This window comes from Macaca mulatta, chromosome 6 (genome assembly GCF_049350105.2).
Source record: "Macaca mulatta isolate MMU2019108-1 chromosome 6, T2T-MMU8v2.0, whole genome shotgun sequence".
NCBI classification, from domain to species: Eukaryota; Metazoa; Chordata; class Mammalia; order Primates; family Cercopithecidae; genus Macaca; species Macaca mulatta.
Genome location: NC_133411.1, coordinates 82197586 through 82206654, shown reverse-complemented (window position 1 = coordinate 82206654; position 9069 = coordinate 82197586). Strand labels below are relative to the sequence as shown.

Sequence of the window (9069 nt, the reverse complement as noted above, 5' to 3'; positions counted from 1 at the left end):
TACTTTTGGTGTAACCAAACTCTATCTAAAACTCTTAACCATACCTCCATCACCCAGTCCCTTTGTGTTCCAGTATCTTTAGTGCCTAGCTTAACCCTATATAGCGAAGGAGAATTGTCTGAACTAGCTTCCCAGCTCAGCTCCAGCAATAACATCCAAAAGTGGGCTGTTTTTCTTCCCTTAATTATCGGGGTTTCCCTAGCATCGCCCCTAGTAGCCTCAGGACTTGGAACAGGGGCCCTCACCCACTCGATTCAATCCACACAGACCCTCTCCACTCAGGTTCAGGCAGCCATAGAAGCTTCAGCTGAAAGCTTAGCCTCTTTACAACGTCAAATCACCTCAGTGGCCCAGGTAGCAGCACAAAATAGATGGGCATTAGATCTTCTTACTGCTGAAAGAGGGGGAACATGCCTCTTCCTAGGAGAGGAGTGTTGCTACTACGTAAATGAATCAGGCCTGGTTGACACCAATGTCCAAACATTAAACAAAATCAAAAAGGAGCTTCAACAATTTAATGCCCCCTTAACCCCCGGACCACCGGTATGGCTGCTGCCTATAGTACAGCAGATGCTTCCATTCCTAATTCCCATACTAATCCTCTGTCTTATGTTATGTCTTGCTCCCATTCTAATAAAATTTCTCCGAGCCAGGGTCCAAGAGATCACCCGAGTCACCTTCAACCAAATGCTCCTGCATCCCTACACCCAACTGCCAACCTCAGACCCTAACTATGCCCCTTAACAGCAGGAAGCAGCCAGACAGACCATGGCGCCCTAAATTCTTATAATCAATAAGAGGTTGGACTGTTTGGGTGAGGGAAAAGGGACAAGATGGAGAAAGGTGAACAAGATGGAGCAGTCCCTGTTGTTTCCGGGTTCTTCATCACAGATTTTCCCACGCCTGGGAAAAATTCCCATGCCCGGGAAAAGAACCAAATCAACTGAGCCTGCGCAGAATGACGTCAAGCCAGGGACACCGAAATTCAAGAAGACACTCCTACACACACGCCCCAAACTCCTCCCCTTCCAGCTCCCAGGCATAAAAGTCCACCGCCGGCAGGAGCCAGCATGACTTCTTCGCTCCCCCACATTCGTGGACCGGAGAACATCACCCGAGAGCGCCGGCGTGACTTCCCTGGCCCCCCCACACCTGAGGACCAGAGAACCTCATCCGAGAGTGTATGCATATTTGCAAATAAAAGGCTGCCACTTTCTTCGCTCGTTTTGGCCTTTATTGATATTTAGTCTTTGCATCTATTAATAGTAGTAATAGAGAAACAAAACAATTGAAAGTCCTGGCCAGGGCAATCAGGCAAGAGAAAGAAATAAACTTATTCAAATAGGAAGAGAGGAGGTCAAATTGTTTCTGTTTGCAGATGACATGATTGTAGATCTAGAAATCTCCATCATCTTAGCCCAAAAGCTCCTTAAGCTGATAAGCAACTTCAGCAAAGTCTCAGGATACAAAATCAATGTGCCAAATTAACAAGCATTCCTATACACCAACAACAGACAAGCAGAGAGCCAAGTCATGTGTGAACTCCCATTCACAATTGCTGCAAAGAGAATAAAATACCTAGAAATACAGCTCACAAGGGATGTGGAGGATCTCTTAAGGAGTATCACAAACCACTGTTCAAGAAAATAAGAGAGGACACAAACAAATGGAAAAACATTCCATGCTCATGGATTGGAAGAATGAAATGGCCATATTGCCCAAAGTAATTTATAGATTCAATGCTATTCCCATCAAACTACCATTTACATTCTTCACAGAAATAGAAAAAAAAACTACTTTAAAATCCATATGGAACAAAAAAGAGCCTATATAGCCAAGACCATCCTAAGCAAAAAGAACAAAGCTGGAGGCATCACACTACCTGACTTCAAAATTCTGCTTTTCTAAAGACACCATTAAGAAAACAAAGTGGTAAACCATGGACTGGAAGAAAAAATTCATGATATATACATCTAAAAGAGCATTTGTTTCCAGAATATATAAAGAACTCTTAAACTCAATTACAAGAAGACAACTCAAGTCAAAATTCGGCAAAATGTTTGAAAAGATTCTTCACAACAGAAGATACACAAATGGCCAATAAGCACATGAAAATATGCTTAACATCACTAGTCATCAGATAAATGCAAATTAGAACTACATTGAGATTTACTATACTGCCACAAAACAGTTAAAAGTAAACATATTGACATTACCAAACATTGGAGAATATGTGGAACAACTAAAATTCCATTCATTGCTGGTGGAAACGCAAAATTGTACAATCACTTTGGAAAACAGTATAACAATCTCTTATAAGATTAAACCTACTCTTATCATAAGACCTAGAATTTCACTCCTAGGTATTTACTCAATTCTTTGTCCACACAAAGAATTGTACAAGAATGTTCATAGAAGCTCCATTCATAACAACTGAAAACTGGAAACAATCCAAATGTCTATTAAATGAGAATGAATAAACAAGTTGATCTAGTCCTGCACCAGTGCCATCAGGTCTTAATAACTACACTTTATATTACTGTTAATACCTTGTCTGGCCAGTCTGCAATGCTTTCTACTTTTTCAGAATTATTTTGGTGAATTCCTGCATTCCAAAGTAACTTTTGAATAATCATTTAAATCTCCTAAAACTCTTATAAGTATTAATTTAAAGAGAATACATCTTATACAAGACTGAATTTATCTATACAGAGATAAGGCATCATCTCCATTTATTAAGGTATACCACAGGAAACAGAATTGCTTTTACTGGCTATCCGCTAATCTATACCACAACATCACTCCCAATATCCTACCCAAGGCACTTTAATTTTTCTACTAACAGAGTTTTATGCCAGAATTTGGGGCTTTGGTGATTGCAAGATTTGCTGTATTCATACCATCACTCATAGCATGTACTCAGTGCTAGTTCTTCACAGTCACGCTCAGAATTAGAAAGCAGGTGTTTGTTACCTTGAATGAATTCAGTTCACCTCAATTTGAGAATCATATATTGTACACCTACGATGTGTCAGCCAAGGTGCTAATTTCTATGAGGAGTCAAAGATGAAGAAGTCACAGCTCTGTTCTCATGAATTTTTTCATTCTATGGCAATGGCAACCATATAAAGCAAAAGTTTCATGGAAGGCAGAATGTCCTGAGGGGCACAGAGAGTCTGTGTGGGCACAGAGGGAAGAGTTCCTATTTAGGTAAGAAAAAGAGCAACACGAGAAAGACAAAACTTTAACATTCTGTATCGAAATGTTGATTTAACTTCTGTATCTTCTTTCTAACAAACCCCGAGGCCTAGAAATTTGCTGAATTTGGTGCTTTGTGACTGAGGCTAATTTGCTTCACTGCTCTTCAACCCCAAGGTTTAGAGCATCCTGAGCTTGTAATTTTGGTATTTCTCATATTACCTGCTTAGGTGGTAATTCTTATTTAGCTAATAATAGAACTTTAAAAGAAATTTAAAAGACATTAATGCAGGAATGAATGGTGGGGCAACTCTCCATTCAACATTTTATTGTTAATTATAAATTTGCTGCATAATTTCAGTTCCTAAAGAAGCTTAAATTGACCAGGTGTGGTGGGTCATGCCTGTAATCCTAGCACTTTGGGAAGCCAAGGCAGGCAGATCACCTGAGGTCAGGAGTTCAAGACCAGACTGGCCAACATAGCGAAATCCCACCTCTACTAAAAATATGAAAATTAGCCAGGTGTGGTGGCGGGTACCTGTAGTCCCAGCTACTCGGGAGGTTGAGGCAGGAGAATTGCTTGAACCTAGGAGGCGGAAGTTGCAGTGAGCCAAGATCGCGCCACTGCACTCCAGCCTGGGCGACAGAGCAAGATTCCATCTCAAAGACAAAAACAAAAACAAAAAAAGCTTACTTTTTTTTCTAATTATAAGAGACAAGTGGTGTGATCAGAAGCAGCTGCTCCAGAGAGATTTTTTGCCAACAGTCATTTCCAAATACACACACGCGAAGGCATTCCGCGTTGTTCCTTTCCACTTCAACCTTGATATGGGTAGGTTTGTAATTTTTTCACATACAATGTAAAGAAAAAATCAGTTAATATCTCAAGATTTATTGTGTCTATTCTGTCAATCTTATGAATAGCTGTGCAGAATAACCAAGCTAAAGTCACTTTTTAAAATATGAAGATGGAGGGAGAGAGGGAAGAGAAAAGATGGGTGAAAGGAAATAAGGAAAGGATAGAAAAGATGAATGGAAAAAGGCACAGACAAAACACGCAGACAGCAGACTACTGGAAGAGTACAAAATGAGGAGAAAAATACAACTCTAGGCTCTGTTTCTTCATTCTAAGGATGCATGCTGGCCTAACAGTGAAGTGTAAGCTAACAAGTTACAGCAAGAGAATTAACAGCATGAATTTTGGAGTCAGATTGTTCCAGGATCATTCCTGACTTCCAGTCTCCTACTAATTATAATTAGTAAGGCCTTGGACAAATTATTTCCTCCGCCTTAGAGTCCCTGTTTGTAAAATGGACTTCACAAAAATACCCTCCATCTAAGGTTGACATCAGAGAGAAGAAAATAATAACTATAATGCGGTGCCATGTCACACCCATCAGAGAAGCACAAATGTTTAAAAATTTAATAACAAGTGTTGCTAGGGAAGTCAAGAAATATAGTTCTCATACAACGTTAATAGCAATATAAAGTGGAAAGTAATTTTAAAATCAAACAAGTTAGAAATGCACACACTGATTCAGCTATTCTTCTCCTAGGTAAACATTTCCCTGAGAAAAACTCCTGCATGTGTAAACAGAGAGACACAGAATGTTTACTGCTCTATTATTTATAATTGTTGACAGAAAATTCAAATGCCCTCCAACAGAAATATGGGTAAATCATAGACTGTTCATATAGTAGCAAAAAGGGATGATTCTGAGTTACATGTGTCAGTATAGATGACTCTCCAATACATTAAGTTGTTTTTTAATCAAGTTTCAGATTTCAGAGTATCAAGGCAGAATCACAATGAAACTAGAAGAAGGCTGCACTTCAACCCAAGAACCTGAACTTGAAGCTAGATACAACAGCTAAAGTATTCTTGGTTGTGCATACGATAAATTTCTTTATATTAGAATGAGGCATTTAAAAACCGAAATGCATGAAAATTCATATGTGATGTAGGGGGAGGGTAAGTGAGCCTCAAAGTGGTGGAGTGTGGATCTATTCTTTTTGCCTGCCAAGCATCCCTATCCTTTTATTTGTTAATCAAACCTTTTGTTTCTGTCTATCATAATCCCCTTAAACCTCCATTCCTGATCAGTTGTTGGGCATGGAATTCAATCTCTATTTACTGGGAATTTAAATCTTGGGTACAATCACAAAAATATGAAAAGTGATGCCAGCATCCCCAAAGAGCCCAAGACTGACCTGGTGGCAGATTAATTACATTGGATCCCCTCTGTCATGAAAGGGGTAGCAATTTAAAATCACTATAATTGGTACTTACTCTGGATCTTTTGGATCTAGGTTTGCTGTCCCTGCCTGCTATGCTTCTGCCAGCAAAACTATCCCTGGTCTTATTGAATGGCTCATTCACCATTATGGTTGCCCATAAAATACTGTTTCTGGTCATGGGCTCCATTTACAAGTGGGGAGAGGCAACGGGACTCAATATCTCATATAATGTGTTACTGGTGGTTAACTTCACATTATTGAATATACATAGTGGAACACAAATGTGAGTTGTGCAGAGCTAGATGGAGCTGGATTTGAAAATGTGGTAACTGGTGAAACTTGACCTGTCTACCTCTGGAAAGATACAAGTATACTTTCAGATGTATGAAGAGATAATTGCATGATGTAAGGAAGGCAGTTTTTTTTCTTTTCTTTCCTTCCTTTTTCAGGAACTGAGCATGTGAAGTAAGGTGTGCTTTGATGTCAGGTAGCCAAATACTATGGACTATAGTAGGAATGCATTGGGATTTGGAGCTAACTTTCTGTATCTCCTTCCTGATGAGTCTTAGTGGTAGGCACACGACCTAGGGCGTTTGACCCAGGAGAAAGTCATCAGATATAGAAACTAAAATTTTAGATGTATAGCAAGGGATACAAAGAAATAGGGCAGGGATAAAATTTTTATAGTATCAGTCACAATAACATGCTCCAATATCCAGGGCCAGCAAAAGTTGGAAAGAAACACTGATCTAATTCTGTTGTAGATTCTGTTGTGAGGCCTCCAAATAATCTTGCCTAGAATTGATATATGTTACCTCCCAAAAGTAGGTACCTAAGGTTTACCATCAGAGAGAGAAAAATAAGAACTATGATGTGGTGCCATATCACATCCATTAGATAAGCAGAAATGTTAAAATCATCTGGTTAAAAAAAAAAAAAAAAGCACTTAATTGAAGAATAGTAATTCAGCAACACAGAACCCATTTTCCCTGTAAGTTAAATCACACTTTTTATACTGCAAAGAAAGTACTTGACTAAACATATAAGCTGAGCCCAGAATTTAAGCTCTAAGCCATAGAAGTCTCTCGCATTCCTCCTGGAATAATTTTTGGCTGCAACCTAGCTCCTCTGAATCCCACTTCCCTCAGTTCTGGCTCTAAATAAGCGGTTAGGCAATCTTTATATAGTTCCATATTTTTTATGTATGGAATCCGCTGCATGGAACATTCTTATGGAAGCTGTTCACAGCCACGCTTTACGGCTTCTTTAGCACCATAGCTTCTGGAAGAGTCAATAAGGAAAGAGTACTGGTACAAGGATGGAACTAAAGGCCCACCATTTATCTTATTAGGAAAAAAATACTGTTGCTCCATGCCTAGCCTGTCCCCTAGGTTCAAATTTGCCTATAACTCGGGGTTAGGGTGTAAGGTGTCTACTGTGTTCGATACTATGTAATAAGAGGCAACAATTTAACATTTAGACTCAGCTATTTGGGTCTTTTTTTGTTCGGCTGGTTGGTTTGTTTTTTTTAATAATTTCAACTTTTATTTTAGATGTAGGGGTTATATGTGCAGGTGTGTAACATGCATGTATTACGTGATGCTGAGGTTTGGGGTACAAATGATCCCATCACCCAGCTAGTGAGCCTAGTACCCAACAGTTGGTTTTACAACCCATTCCCTCCTCTCTTTCCCCCGACTCTAGTAGTCCCCAGTGTCTGTTGCTCCCATCTTTGTCCATGAGTACCCAGTGTTTAGTTCCCACTTATAAGTGAGAACATGTGGTATTTGGTTTTCTGTTCCTGCATTAATTCGCTTAGGATAATGGACTCAAACTGGATTCATGTTACTGCAAAGGGCATGACTTTTTTTTATGGCAATAGTATTCCATGGTGTATATGTATCACATTTTCTTATTCAATACACCACTGATGGGCACCTAGATTGATTCCATGTCTTTTCTTTATGAGTAGTGCTGCGATGAACATACAAGTGCATGTGTCATTTTGGTAGAATAATTTATTTTCCTTTGGGTATATACGCAGTAATAGGATTGCTTGATTGAATGGTAGTTCTGTTTTTAAAGTTCTTTGAGAAATCTCCAAACTACTTTCTACAGAGGCTGAACTAATTTACATTCCCATCAACAGTATATAAGCATTCTCTTCTCTGCAGTCTGGCCAATATCTGTTGTTTTTTTTTTTGACTTATTAATAGCCCTTCTGACTGGTGTGAGATGTTTTCTCACTGCGGTTTTAATTTGCATTTCTCTGATGATTAGTGATGTTGAGCATTTTTTCATATGTTTGTTGGCTGCCTGTATTAGACTCAGTCATTTTTATTCTATGCTTCCAAACAGCTACATTGTTATGGCATCATCAAATGTCTCCCATGTCAGAATAGCTTAACCAAACCCACAAGTCAAAATACTTCTCTATCTTTATGGCTACAGTGGCCGCATGAATGCTGAGGGCCACATTTCTGTGAGAAGTAGCTCCTTGGATCTGCTCTCTGCACTGAAGTGGGCCCCCTGACCAGGAATGCCTTGAATTGTCCTCCAGAGAGAGCTGTGTCCATGACACTGGCCTTTCTCTTTCCCTCGCTGGGCTGGCGCCTGCAGGTAGAAATAGCCCTTGCTATATAGCCATCCACAATAGGGAAGTCACTGCAGCCACCTGTTGACAGCTAAGGGTGTGATGGAATGAGAATCTGGTGCCTCATGCTTCTGACTCCTTACTCCCACACAGGTGAAAAGACCTTGAAGATGGGCCTGAACTCAAGATGGGGGTGACCGTGTTAGGGGAGTGTCTCATTGGACACTTCCTCTTTCCTAATTCTCCCACTTTCTCCTCCTACTCCCACAGCCCTCTTCCTTTAACTCTTTTCTTCTCTGGTATCCCTGTTCCACAAGCTTCTCCCCTGGGGTTTACCACAACTCCCCATAAGAAATAGTCTTACCTCAACCACCATCATTTCCCTCCAAGTCTTGCAGCTTCCACAACCCCAGCTGATTTTTAATGCCAGAGAGTTTCTATTGCGTCCATTTACCACTGGTCTGCAGAGGGCAAGGGTGAGCTCTGTTAGTTCTCAACTGAGGGGGCTCCACTGAAAGAAGGAAACTTCTCCTCTGGGCTCAAGCTCATTCTCTCTTAAAGGATGTAAACTACTGAACATATTTCATCATCATAGGATTAATTTTCACCCTCAATTCCACCCAGTAAACTGATAGCATAACTTTGATCTTATTTCATAGTAACAAATATCATAGCATTGTTATAACGATAATATTTGATCCTTCTTGTCCTGGATTACATAACAAAGCATTCTATATTAATTGCCAATAAATTGTGCCATGCTCAAATTCTAATCACTTGATTTCCTCCCTGACTATGGGAGGTAGGAGCCAAGTATAATTTGTCCCCCAAATATGTTACAGCAGTCTGACTGGCCATAAATTTTTTTTTTTCTTGAGATGGAGTCTTGCTTTGTCACACAGACTGGAGTGCAGCGGCATGATCTCGGCTCACTGCAACCTCCACATCCTGGGTTCAAGCGATTCCCCTGCCTCAGCCTCTCAAGTAGCTGGGATTACAGGCGGCACCCACCACTATGCCTGCCTAATTTCTGTATTTTT

At 40.0% G+C, this 9069-nt stretch overlaps 1 pseudogene; it reads left to right on the top strand.

The window, feature by feature from the left end:
* Positions 1–1070: 1070 nt before the first annotated feature.
* Positions 1071–9069, top strand: part of LOC711535 (ADP/ATP translocase 2-like) — a 60413-nt pseudogene continuing 52414 nt past the window's right edge.